Genomic DNA, 14,279 nt, shown 5'->3' on the forward strand with positions numbered 1-14,279 from the left:
ACGCAGGAACAGCATTACCCTCCAACATTTCTCTGATGAAAATAGCGACGTCCCATTCCTTAATGATCATTCTACTAGAGTCATACCCTGGGTTACAGACGCTTCAAGTTGAACGTTCTCAGGTTGCGCACCGTGCCAAACCCGGAAGTACCGGAACGGGTTACTTCCAGGTTTTGGTGCTCACACATGCACAGAAGCGCTAAATCATACTTTGCGCATGCACAGAAGTGCCAAATCACAACCCGCGCGTGCGCAGACACGGTGCTGTGGGTTGCAAATGCTGTGGGTTGCAAACATGCCTTCCGCACAGATCACGTTCGCAACCCGAGCATCTTTATACCCCACACACCTTACTGAGCTGCCCCAGCCACTCTGGGCAGTCTCCACCATTTATAAAAACACCATACAACATTAAACATTTAAGAAACTTCCCTTTACAGGATTGCCTTCAGACAGCTCGGGGGTCGGATAACTCCACACCCTCTAACATTTCTCCAAGGAAAACAGGGACATATCAAGGAAAAGCAGGACATTCTGGGATCAAATCAGAAATCGGGATGGCTTCTTTAAATCAGGGTCATCGTCCCTGCATAATAGGGACACTTGGAGGGTCTGGAATGGTCTCTCCTGTCTCTACCTGGAGATGCCAGGGACCTTCTGCATGCTGTAGCGCTGAGGTGTGACCCTTTCCTTGGTGAACATTCATCCAGATTCGTTCAGAGTAAGAGCAGGCATGGGCTGCTTCATGAGTATCCATTCTGATTTGTTTGTGGGGAGGTTAGATGGTGATGTGTCAAAAGGAATGTTCTCCCATGCTTTCCAGTACTTTCCCCCTCTCTCCCTTTCCTTATCTCAAAAAGTCAGATCTTTGGGGATTGTTCCCAATCAACTATGGCTGCCTTCACGTGACAGTTTGTTCTGCTTCTCCTGTTAATCTCTACATTAGTTTTGAGCTTTCACAACATGTCAAAGCCGTTTTCAGAAATCTAGTGGACGTTTATTGCTCATTTCCATGTTAATTGCTTCAAGGGGAAAACATTTGCAACCCCATTAAGAACGCATTCAGACTTAGAAAATATTGTGTTAATTTTCCTATTTATAATGCTAGTGCTTCTGTGCCTTTTTCTAATACTGTATTCCTTTCACACTTATCCAGCACGGGTGTTCTTACAGTTAACGTCAGAAAAAACAGGCATGGCTGCATGTTTAGCAGCTACAACCTGGACATTGCTGTGTGAGCAGCATTCTGTTCATGTAGTGGGACTCATCCTCTGGAGCAGATTTTGAGGATATTTCTATTTTTACTATCTGAGGATCACAGGGCAGTTTATGATATAAAAACACAGAAATACGCAACACTGTAGGAGGCAAAGGGGAAGTTCTGTTGTGCAAATGGAATGGCGGTGAATCCAAATGCAGCCAAATAACAGAAAGGGTAAGAAGAGAAGATGGTAATGAGGATTAAAAGGCAGACTTAAATAGTTACCATACCAGAAATGCTTGTAAGAGGTACTACCAGTCTTCTCTCTCTCTCCCACTATCGACTAGCACTTTGTTCTGTGAACACTTTTGATTCTTGTCCCTCCAGTACAACAAACTCTGCTGCCAGAAAAAGCCACTCATCCTGGCTGCGTGCTACTGTTCCTTTTGTACATAAAACACTCTCCCAGTATTAAAACAATGCAAACACTTGCACCAATTCAAATGGCCCAAAAAGTTCAGAGAGAGGGAGAGATTTTATTTCATGTTTGCAAACAAATTCTTCAAGCAATCTGTTAAATTTTAAGGCACTTTCACATCCCACTGATACCATCATGGATCCTATGGTCTTCTGATTTTAAATACAGTGGTACCTCAGGTTAAGAACTTAATTCGTCCTGGGGTCTGTTCTTAATCTGAAACTGTTCTTAACCTGAAGTACCACTTTAGCTAATGGGGCCTACCACTACTGCCATGCCGCCGGAGCACAATTTCTGTTCTCATCCTGAAGCAAAGTTCTTAACCCGAGATACTATTTCTGGGTTAGCAGAGTCTTCAACCTGAAGCGTATGTAACCTGAAGCGTATATAACCCGAGGTACCACGGTACCTCAAATAATTCTCAGAATAGGGCAAGGTTAAGACAGACAATGCAACACAGAATTTTATTTCTGTCTGCCACAGCCTAGCATTCAGAAGGAAATAGTAGTTGCAGGGCTGTAATCTGGAAGTTTAGAAAGAGACCAGGCTTTATCATCTTGGTCTTAAGAGCTTATAGTGTTACTACAAACGTCAATGTAGACACAATTAAATGTGTCTGCCCTTGTATCATTTTCTTTCAGATTCATCGCATACTAGCCTGGTGATACTCTTTGTGGGTTTTCCATAGCCTCTCCCCAGAAAGTTGGGTTGTATTTAATTCTCCCTGACCTGCACCACAATAACAATGTCTTTGTGCAACAATGTACAATACTCACTTCAGATAACAGAACCACAGACTTGTTAATTTGTCATTGATTTGATTCTCACATTGCTTGGAGTAACTATCAACATCAACGATTGACAAATTCAGGAAGTATGTGTAATTCACTGCCTACAGGATTGCTGGTAACTATGCAGGCAGTTCTTTACATTTTTGTGTCGTTTTCTCAACTGCAGTCCAGCACATTAGAGCACCAAACTCTTGTTACAAATAGAAGAAAATCATTCCCACCTGGACAGAATAATCTCATGAAAAGCAGAGCAAAGACAAAGGATGTAGTAAATGAACAGCTAAAACATAAGCATCCACATCACAACTCATATATTTCTGGCCTGCCACAAATTTTTGCCTGCAACAGGGCCTTCAGTGTTGCTGCACCAGTTCTCTATCTTGAATTATGCCAGGCTCTTGCAATTGTGGGCTTTTAGAATATGTTGAAAACCCTTTTCTCCCCCCCCCCCCCTCACTCAGGCTTTTCTAGCTTAGCATTCTTGTTAATTTTTCCACAACAAATAATTTGAGTATGCCTGGGGGGGTGTTCATTGTTTCTTTTTCTTCCTTCCTTTTTTAGACACCGCTTAAATAAACAAATAGCTAAACAAATAACATTTATTTAGCAGCAACAGACTACTTTGGGATTCAATCAAATGGGCATGTGCATGTACCACCAGTGGCGTACACACAGTAATATAATGTTTTTTTAAAAAAACAAAAGGTTTCATCTTAAAAACAAAGAACAACCAAGCCTAATATACTTTAAAGATACAAAAAGAATGAGCAGCAGGTGAAGTGTGGTTTGTTTCCTAAAGCAGTGGTTCCGAATTGGTGGTCTGCAGATCCCCGGGGCTCCGTGCAGCATTCACATAATAACTACCATAGAAATATCAAAATTTTCAAAAATTGAGGGTCCATGGCTTGGCTTTTGAAAAACGGGGGTGGGGGGTGGTCCGCAGTACTTAACTAATTGGGAACCACTATTCTAAAGGAGTCATCAATAAAGGTCTAGTATCAACCTGCTTAAGGCTTTCTGGAATTTTGCATTTGTCTAGGGAGATATCAGTCAGTCTGCTTACCTGTTGTTCCAGACCACCTCATGCTACTTTGAGCAGTCAAGACAGGCAAGGGTCAAGCGCACAGGTAGTTGGCCTTATTTTAAATCACTCTTTTGAAAAATGGGTCAAAAGCAATTTTATAGCTAAGGGTCCAATTCCCAACCCTTCTTGAAAACCATTTGTCAGGGGTTCAGAAGGAGAGACACAGGAGGGGGAGCAAATGGAGAGTGAGGAGGAGGAGTACGAGGGGGGCGCAGGCAGTGACAGTGGCCAGAGTTATTCCACAAGCCTCTCTAGCGAATCGGAGGACTCACAGAAGGGAGCGCCGGTGGCCAGAGCAAGGGAGATTCCAAGGGAGAAACCTCAAGAGGGACGGGCCAGCGGGGAGTCTCTGAACAGCAGCTGGAGATCAGGGCCAGCGTCTCCACCAGAGCGCAGTGGGGAGGGGGAGTCCCAGGAGTCGGGACCAGTGTCCTCACCACCAGAGGGAGGAGAGGAGTCAGGTTTGGCAACACCCACATCAGGAAGCGGGGAAACGGTCAGAAGGAAAGTCACCGGCTGGGCGCGCGCGCCAAGTTCAAATGTACAGGAGCGCGGCACAGCGGGGAGCCCGGGAAGGGAGCCAGGTCCTAAAGCCCGCCGGAGGGAGGGGCAAGACTCAGGAGGCTCCGCGTCAGAGGAGTCCAGGAAGGAGGGAACCCCAGAGGGCAGAAGGACCCAACGCAGGAAAGAGCAGCGCAAGAGGTGGAGCCGGGCTAGAATCTTAAACTGGTGTGGGTGGAGCAGTGAGTCAGAGGGGACTTAGCCGGTCTAGCGTTAAGACGTGGGCCTGCGCGCCCAGAGCTTGGAAATGGAAACTAAACTTCAATAAAGACTTTTGTATATAATATCCACTGGGCGTTGGTCCTCTGTGAGCTGGGACCTAGCGGCAGTCCTGACACCATTTTTATCAAGGGCTGCTTCAATTAGGATGCTAATTGGTTGCCTAAGCCTTCTAGCATTTCCTACATTAAAAGTGAACTGTCCAGATTTCATGATTGATACAATGAATACCTCCTCTCTCCCCCCCCCCCCATGCACCAAACCCTGCACTTGTTAAAAACAAAATCCATCTATCAATTGAGCCTAACTAACAAGAAAGCATCAGAAGATAGTCTCTTCGGTCAGAATAATTTTAAAAGGATTTAATATAAAAGGCTGACATATATTTCCTTTTAATTAAAAATTAAATAGCCTAGTCCTGTAACGCAGCAATCTCCCTGGCAGACAATAAATATCTGTTAATACTCCAAAATCAAAAGTGTTAAGCAGAGTGTTTTTTGTTTCTCATTCATATTCCCTCTTACTGCAGCCTTTTGCTTTCTTTGTTATTTTTCAGCCAGCATGAATGTCATTGTGCACAACTAATCTGCCAAGGCTTGCGAGAGCCTCTGATCACTGTGGCTTTGAGCATTTCCCATACAACTTACCTGTCCTCTGCTAATTGGGGCTTTATGAGCAACCTAATTAAAATTCCCATCTCATGTGCACTAATTATTTCCCCTATTTCCATTTCAGTCCCACATTTAAGCAGAGTGAGATCATGAAGCAAATCCAAAATACTCCAAAGTGTGTATGACACAGACACGGAGCCCTGCATCTGTTAAGCTACATTATGTTGAATTCATACCAAAAGTTAAGGTGTGTCTTCTATTTAATCTCATTTTAGGCACAAGAATTGGGCATCTGTCAGCCTGCTTCTCATAGCGTGTTTTGCTTGCACAGTAGCATAGTTTCTTATCACTTATTATTATTATTATTATTATTATTATTATTATTATTATACAAACGGAGGGTGGCTCATTAGTATAGTGTTCATTGACTGTTGTTTTGCATTAGATAGAAATGGTCTGTGCAGGCAAGTATTAAAGCTATTGAATATTGTACAGTACTTGAATAATGCACTGAAAGGATGGTCGGTGGTGTACCTATCTTATCTTTGGAGCTGCCAGCCCTTCAGTCTCCACTGCTGCAAGTTAAATGAGACAATTACATGTACCAAGCATTTTTTTGGGTTAGCTGCCTTTCTGATCTTCACCTCCCCCTCTCCATGTAGTCTCCATAACCACAAACAATGAGGTGTACAGATGCACTTTTCTTAACAAAATGAAACAAATCTTTAGGTAGAATCCAGTTGGTGCTTTTGCAATTCTATAATAACTTTTGATCCACCAAATGCTGCTTCTAGGGAAGAAAGGGGAGGAAGGGCTCCCCCCTTTTTGCTAATTCTTCCTCCCCTCTGCATTTCCCAATGACCCCTCCTAAATCAGCTCCAGGGTGTTGGGTAAGGTTACCAAACGTCCCCGTTTACCAGGGACAGTCCCAGATTTACAAATCAGTCCTCTCACAAAATCCATTGAAGTTGAAAAGTGTCCCCGGATTCATTGAAAAAAATCTGGAAACCCTAGTGTTGGGGAACCCTCCAGAACAAGGTGGGAAAGACCACAGGGGAAGAATAAGCCACAAAAAAATAATAATCCTCCCCCTCCTTCCATTAACAGGCATGTGCTGAATTAAAAGTATACGGGCACAAACTGGATTCCACCCAATACTGATAGACTATTTTAAATGCTTCTTTTTGAGTAAGGAGACACCTCAAAGGATGAAGTTTCACCTACAGCTATTGGTCCCCAAACTTGCACCGCTTACCTTACTGTTCAGTGCAGCTGGAACATTATACCTGCCCTAAGACTATGTGTGTGATTTGGCTTTTCTCTGAACCATGGTGACTGAGAATTGTGATGGTGGAGAGCGAGAGCATCTTAGTGCATGTGTTAACGGCAATCCAGCACCTGCCCCTCACAAGCAGGGTGATGCCCCCCTGAAATAGCTAATTCCAGTATTCAGTACCAAACTGCATGCAAAACCACATCTATAACCTCTCGAGGGAAATGGTTCCCAAAGAGCAGTCATCTCCAACCTACATAAATTAATTAAGAATTCTTTGGCTGTTTGGAGGAAATAACAAGCCTGGCTCCTTTCAGCTGGGTGAGAGCACTTTGCTAATAAACTATGAATAATTAGGATGTGTAGGTTTCCTTTTGCATTTATTTAGCACTTGCAGGTTCAACTTCTTTGAACTTCCCAAAGCACAAGATCATCACACAAAAAGGGAAACACCACTTTGGCTGGGCTCTCAAGTGTGGCGTGGCAGTTAATTATATCATGTCAGGATGTCTCAAAAGCTTCTCCACTCATGTCTTTGTCATGAAATATCACTCAGGTACAAGCCTAGACCATCTCTGAAAATATCACTTTGATAAAGGATGCTAAGGACAAGGTTAAGCAATAGCTTGGGTTCCCAACATATTCAGTCCTTGGTGGAAGGACTGGATCAGCTGGGAGGGGGGTGTTTCCAGTGGCTGATCCATGTCACTTTGCTCCGAGACACATAGTTCCCATTGCAGAGCATGAGTACCAGCCTATTTTTTTTCTTCCATTTTAACTAGGCCCCCTCCTTGCCTCTATCCTTCTTTGTTCCAGTGCCTGTAAGGGGACTGGTAAGGACCTTCTTGGGGGACTACTAAGACAGGGGAAAAATTTTCTGCTTTCAAACTGCACTAAAAAAAGTTTGGGAGAACACTAGAAAAGAGGGATTTACAGGAAAGAGGAGTTATTTTGGCCCCATCAAGGTCCCAGTAAATGACTTTGGTCCCTTGGACATGCAGGCACTGTCTCCTGGTCTTTACAGGGACACCAGGTACTGTGTGGTAGTTACAATTAGTCTGGTCACAGTACTACGAACTCAGTATCCATGGCCCTCTTCTAAGTTACAGGCCATTCCTCATTTCCTCCTCCCACAGGGCAGGTAAATACTAGCATTTCATTTCTTTCTATTGCCTTATCTATCTCAGCAGCACATTATTATTAACATTATTAGCTGATTTTTGATTAGAACATTTTATAGGGTTCTTTCTATGTGGTTTTATGTACTATTGCTCTAAACCAAATCGGGTTTTTTAATGAATAGTAATATATACATATGTTGTTAATACCAGTTTCAATCCAGCCGAAACATCCATGAGAATATTAAAATCAATTAGATTTTAAAATGCTCAATTAGATTATGTACTTGGCTACATTGCGGCAATAACCTCTGCATGCCCCACCCCTTGCTAGCTCTGACTTCAGGCAAAATATAGACTTTAGTCAATAAATAGCGAAAGCTTATTTTCTTTACTCTGAAGCAAGCTCAGCTGAGTTCAATGAGGTTTACTCTCTAGTAAATGTACAATCTGGTTACAATCCTAAAGGGGTGTTCTAAGTTCCACTGAGCTCAATGGCACCTACTTCTGGGAAAATGCGCAGGATAGGGCTGGTATTGAACCAAATCCTTCGTATACCTTCAAATTCTTAAAAGAGTTATATTAAGAATTTAGATCTTTAACTTTTCTGTTTATATTTTTTGTTTAATGAGCAGTTGTCTTAATGGATTCACACTGTACACTGCTTGAAATGTTTGTGTAGTACACAATGTAATGGAATGAGGTTTCATTTCAGCTTAAATCTACAGTATCTTGGCCTTATAAAATAATGTGTGAATGATGATACTTTCACTACACTTGCTGTTCGAAGAATGAAAACAATGCAGCCATTTCATGGTTAAATCCACTCTTTAGCAGATTTGGCTCATTACACTTGAAATATTGCATGTTGAAGTACTAACAACAATCTGTTTACATAAAAAAGGGATATTGTACACTTTCAGCAGCCTTTTAGAATTACTTAACTGAAACAAAGTAATCAAATCCAGTGGAAAAGCTTGGCAACATTCATCTTCCTGAGATTTCCCTTCTTTTACATTTCCTGCAGAAGCTAGTTTAATGAAATCATGGCACTGATATCTAAATAAATATGTAAGTGGCTTGGGATCTATCACATAAAGAAGGCAGCTCTCCACATCTTGATGCTATTTATACATTTGCAATTGCTTCAAATTTATGTCCCACCTTCCTTCCTTCTTTTTTCTTTTTTTTTTTTTTAAAGAAAGGTCCATGTACCTAACAAAAAAGAAATGAAAGATACATTGGTCACGGTGGGGAATGAGAAGGATTGCACTGTTTCTTGGCCTGGGGACTGTGATGTGTGGGCTAGTTAGAGTTGCCAGAGCTCTGGCTTCATGTGCTGACCAAATCCAGGCCTGCTTAGTTGCAGCACGGTAGTGGCTTCATGTGCCTTCAGACCATATTATGAGACCATGCCCTGGTAACTTCCTAACTGGATTAGTATAATGTGTTCTGTGTGGGGCTGCCTCTGAAGATGGTCTGGAAGCTTCAGCTGATGTGCCAGGATTTTGACTGTGTCAAATTATTTAGAAGATTCCACCTAAACATTAGGAAGAACTTCCTGACAGTAAGAGCTGTTCGACAGTGGAATTTGCTGCCAAGGAGTGTGGTGGAGTCTCCTTCTTTGGAGGTCTTTAAGCAGAGGCTTGACAACCATATGTCAGGAGTGCTCTGATGGTGTTTCCTGCTTGGCAGGGGGTTGGACTCAATGACCCTTGTGGTCTCTTCCAACTCTATGATTCTATGATTCTATGTGTATTGCCTGCCTTTAAAAAGCCTGTCCACTTCTGAAGACATTTCAGTCTGCTAAGATTTACTTTTGAAGCCTACATAGCTGGGGACCTAGGTACCTGAAGGATTTTCCTTTCCCATATCATCCTATCCATACTTTCAGATAATCAGCTGAGGCTCTTCTCTCTGTTCTCTCGAGTGAAAACCAGTTAGAGGACCCTTTTGGCTGTGGCATCTGGCAAATGGAATGTCCTTCCTAGGGAGACACACTGCTCTCTTATAGACTAGGGGGGGGGGGAGAGCTATTACAAGGGTACCATTGTGGCATTCTTCATATGTTGTTGGGACTACAACTCCCATGAGCCTTAAAGAGCATGACCAATGGACAGGGATGATTGGAGTTGTTTTCCAATCACTTCTGCAAGGCATCTGGAAGGCACCACATTGGCACTACAATGCTCATAGCTCTGTTTAATCAATGCTTTTATTACGTGCTTTGATTGTTTTAAAAATAATTAATCGGGTTGGATCCGGACTCATGCTTCTTCATGGTGGAAGGGGGCATGGAGGCGATTTTCCTCAAGTCCCTCCTCCCTCTGCAGACCCCAGCACCAGCTGCCATGCTATTCCAGGGCCCACCCCAACTTTATCCAGCAGCTTTGGGGGGAGGTACATTGGGCTGCAAGGAGAAAGAGGAATAAAGATAAATTGACTCCCCCAACCCCCGGCTCTTTCCTACAGTGCTGAATGCAAGTATGGATCCAGTGCTATTTTTCTAGAAAAAGAGGTGCTGGAACTCATCATGAACACCACCCTCATTCTCTTATAATAGCAACAGCACCCACCTGAGAGGCACCAGAACTGAGTCCAGTGAGTTCCAGCTAGGAAAAAAAGGCCGGTCTAAATACAATTTTGATGAAAGCTGATATACAAAATGTTTTAAACAAATGAACCAGTGGGAAACAGTTTTAGTAATATTGAACCTTTGTATGAGTGTAGTTAGGACTTTGCATGGTTGTGATGATCCAAGGGAGCCCTTGGATTGGGAAATAAAGAAGATTTTTGGTACACCACAGTGACAATAAAAAAACTTTCAGCTTAGCTTCCTAGAAGTCTCTAACTTAGATTAACTTCAAGATCCTGGCACAAGTCCAGTGTTTTAGCAGGTGGTAAATTGGACAGAAAATTCTTCAAATAGACCCCGAGGAGCTGTTGATATATAGCACATGCAGTTCCCCAACACTCCTAGCAGAGAGTAACCATCTAGTTCATCACTCCAGCTGCCCATCAGAGACTCTGAAGGAAATCAAAAGGGAGCCCTTTCAGTGGAGACAACGGAGGAAAATTTCAGATTTGAGGGAAGGCAAATAAATGATGTTTGAACTTGGCAGTTCACTTCTCAGTTAAATTGCTTTAGCAATCCTGAATTCCTCCCATACTTTGAAAAGACATCACAGGAAATGTTTAGCATTTCCATCCAGCGGTTTGTGATGAGGTAAATTGGGCTAAGTCAGCAATGGGCACTGACTCAGAATACACAGCAGCACTTATGGAGTTATCCTAAAGTACAGTGATACTTTTCTCAGGCTCTTTCAAGCACTTTGGGCATTATAGGCAAAATGGCTATCATGAATCATCAGCAATTCACAGTGAAATTAATGGTGCTCACTCCCAGCTAAGTGCTTAGGATTGCAACCTCAGCCACTACAATCAGGCACTAAGCATCAGTAGTTTCAGCAGGTTTTTCCAACAAGGAAACAAAATACATGTTCTAGTGTCATTTAAAGATCCCAGGACATCATTTCCAAAATTGGCCTGATCCTCAGCAAAGAAGAGGGAAGATGTTATTTTTAAATCCCTTTGTCAAATTATTTAAGCACCAGTCAATACATACTTCCTTCAAAAAAAAAAGTGGTGTGATCACCTGTAGATGTTCACAAAGTCATATTCTCATTTTAAAATGCCATTGTCTTTAGAAAATAAATAATTTTAAAGAGTGCATTTTTTCCCCCTTTCAAAGACAGGATATAATACGTATAATGAATTTGATATAATGAATCCATCTAAAGCTCCAGCATGTCATTTGAAACCACACACACAAACCACACACACACACACACACACACACACACACACACACACAGACCACTGTCAATAGTGTTATATAAGGAACAGTAAGATCTGGATTTACGTTCCATGCACAGCCTTGAACTACATATGTGGCTGTTGCTCGCCCTCTCCATCACATAAATTTGTGAATAATATGTCACTGAGTTTTGTGGTGACAAAGAGAAAATATATGTTGCATAGAGAGCTGCTTAGGTCCAGTAAGTCTAGCCCAATACTGTCACCACTGACAATAGCTCTCTGGGATTTCAGGAGGAAATCTTTTCCAGCCCTACCTGGAGATACCAAGGCTTGGACCAAGTGCCTTCTCCTTGCTGAGTAATGTGAGCTTCCACAGAGCACATTCCCAAAGGGGATATGTCCCATCTGCCTCCTTAAGAGAGCGAGCTAACATTCAAATGCAATTGAATGGTTCCATTTTTCAGATCACAGTAAGTGACAGTATGCCATCACTGGCATTGTCATGATACTGCATTCTGATATGAGGCAATCTACTGTGCCCTCAGTAAGAACCTCCTTGTTATACAGGTAAGAGAGCCCTTCTAAAAGTATTCGTAATAACCCTGAACATGAGAAGTGTCCACCTGGATCAAACTAGTGACCCATCTGGTCCAGCATCCTGTTCTCACCATGGCCCAACAGATGCAGGAGCTGAGCACAACCACACTGCCCACCTGTGATTCCAAGCAACTGGTAATTCAGAGGAATACTGTATCTGGCAGTGGAGGTAACACATAGCTATCATGGCTAGCAGCCACTGAAAGCTAATGAAGTTGGCCCATTGATGCAAAAACTTCAATTTATGGAACAGAATTTCTCTTCCCTCTCCCTGTGCAACTCCCATACTCCCTGAAAATCTGTGCTCAAAAACCCAGAACAGATTTGCAAGGTGTATTGGGGGAAAGTTCCATTGCAAAGCAGAGGATCTTGCATGAACAGGACAACTTAGTTGGATACAGCCCATTGCCCTTTGGCCATTCACAGAGTGATGTAGTTGGATGTGCATTAAACGATTATCTTTCTAGACCATGTGTGCCATCAGTCGTCCCTTTTACATATTCAGAGAGTGACACACACAGAGAGAGACACGGAAAATGCTGTCAGAACAGGAGGTTTCTTTGAAGTTTTCCTGCACATGCGGAAGAAGTACCCCTTCTCATTTTGAACCTGGGAACTTTTCAAATATCTTGGCTTGCGGTGGCTGCAATTTTTAAAAATGTGCTTTCCCACAAGGGGCAAACAAACCAGAAAAGAAGGCAATAAAGTTTAAGGACTATTAACCCATCGCCCTTTAGTGCAATGGTTCTCAAAGGATGTAGTGTGCCACACTGGTGGGACCGGAAAGGAGGGCAAGTGTGTAAGGAAGATTCAAGGACAATCAATATGATATTTTGGGAATGATTCATGCTCTTATGTAGCTGCATCATTTTATCCTTTCTGGATGTACCATGATCATATTACAGTATAAAGTAGTTGTGTTCTGTGTTATAAATCAAGCATTGCTAGTTATTGTTTCTTTTCATTTTCCAATGTATTTTCCCGCAAGCAAATCTTCATTCTGAAAGTGCAGCCCAGAGAAAAAAACTTTGGGAACCACTGCTTTAGTGGCATCTAGAGATTACCTTTTCAACTGCTGGGAGAAAGAAGGTGGTAATCTAACTTCTTCCTGTTTATAGTGCCTTAGATCCATATAAATGTGCCAGTGAACACTGACAGAAGGAAAGCACACATACAGTGGTACCTCAGGTTACATACGCTTCAGGTTACAGACTCCGCTAACCCAGAAATAGTACCTTGGGTTAAGAACTTTGCTTCAGGATGAGAACAGAAATCGCGGCGTGGCAGCAGCGGGAGGCCCCATTAGCTAAAGTGCTGCTTCAGGTTAAGAACAGTCTCAGGTTAAGAACGGACCTCTGGAACGAATTAAGTACATAACCAGAGGTACCACTGTACACTGAAGAGACCAATCTCTGCCCATCCACTGGAAGCATTTGCATTCACAATAGGCATCTGAGTAAAGGGTATCACATGCTTGCTCACATCTGTCTTTCAAAGACATCCTGGTTTTTAAACAAAATGGATTAGACTGCATCTGCTTTCATGTTGCATTGTAGACGCAGTTTATCGGCTTCCTCTCTCCAGTGCCTGCCTGCTATCACTGGCAGACTTTTCCGTTGTCGGAACTGCTGTGTTCTCTGAAATGCAGTAATTGTTTGAACACGGCATTAGAAGCTGAAGCTGAATAAGAAGCTGCTTGCACACTCCAGTTCTTGCGGCGTGGAGAGATACCTTTTTATGTCTCAACATGTCTGCCAATCTGCCTCTCACAAGAGCCATAAAGAACAATGAAACCCACCTTGTCCTCTGAAGAAACCACAAAAGGAAATTGTTGTTTTGTTTCTTACGTTTTTACAATAAGAAGAGGTGGAAAGAACAAAGCCCAAAGCAAAAATGTTGCAATGGTTTCATTTTGAAAAGTCATTAGCTACATTCATATTGAAAGTGAGAGAAAGAGAAAGATAGAATTGAGGAGAGGAGATGATGGGAACCAGTTCTGAATAAATGGTGAGGGTTTGGATTGTATTATGTACTATCCATGAAAGTTGTGTTTTCTGCTTCAGTGGTGATGGACTTCATTGAAGGTTCTCAAACAGAGGTTGGATGGCCATCTGTCATCTGTCAAGAATTCTTTAGCAGTGATACCTGCATTAGAGGGGCTTGCACTAAATGATCCTTTGGGGTCCTCTACTGTGCTATGATTCAAGAAAACAAAATAATGAAGACTTGCTCTAAACTACCAAGTGACCCTTCAGTTCAATAGACAATGCATAGCTATCAGGGAGTGTTATCTAAATAAATCTCAAAATGCCCAATCTTCTTTCCTCTTTTTTAATTATGCGGCTCCACTTTTTTGGCAATGCATAATGGCAGCCTAACCTGTGCTGAAAGAGCAGGATGAGTTGGCAGTATCCATCATCAACACATGAACAGTCCATCGTGCGCATCAATTCTCTGTGCACAGTTGACCGTGGAAGGTCACTTCTCTTCACCAGGTATGTAAGGTAACGTGTGACATAAAAGCTTC

At 42.5% G+C, this 14,279-nt stretch overlaps 1 protein-coding gene across 2 annotated transcripts in view; it reads right to left on the reverse strand.

The window, feature by feature from the left end:
- Window positions 1-14,279, reverse strand: part of TUB (TUB bipartite transcription factor) — a 122,697-nt gene that overhangs the window by 65,748 nt on the left and 42,670 nt on the right. The gene's annotated exons all lie outside the window — the stretch shown is intronic.

Source organism: Podarcis gaigeae (assembly GCF_964106915.1).
Source record: "Podarcis gaigeae genome assembly, chromosome: 1".
Classification (NCBI taxonomy): Eukaryota; Metazoa; Chordata; class Lepidosauria; order Squamata; family Lacertidae; genus Podarcis; species Podarcis gaigeae.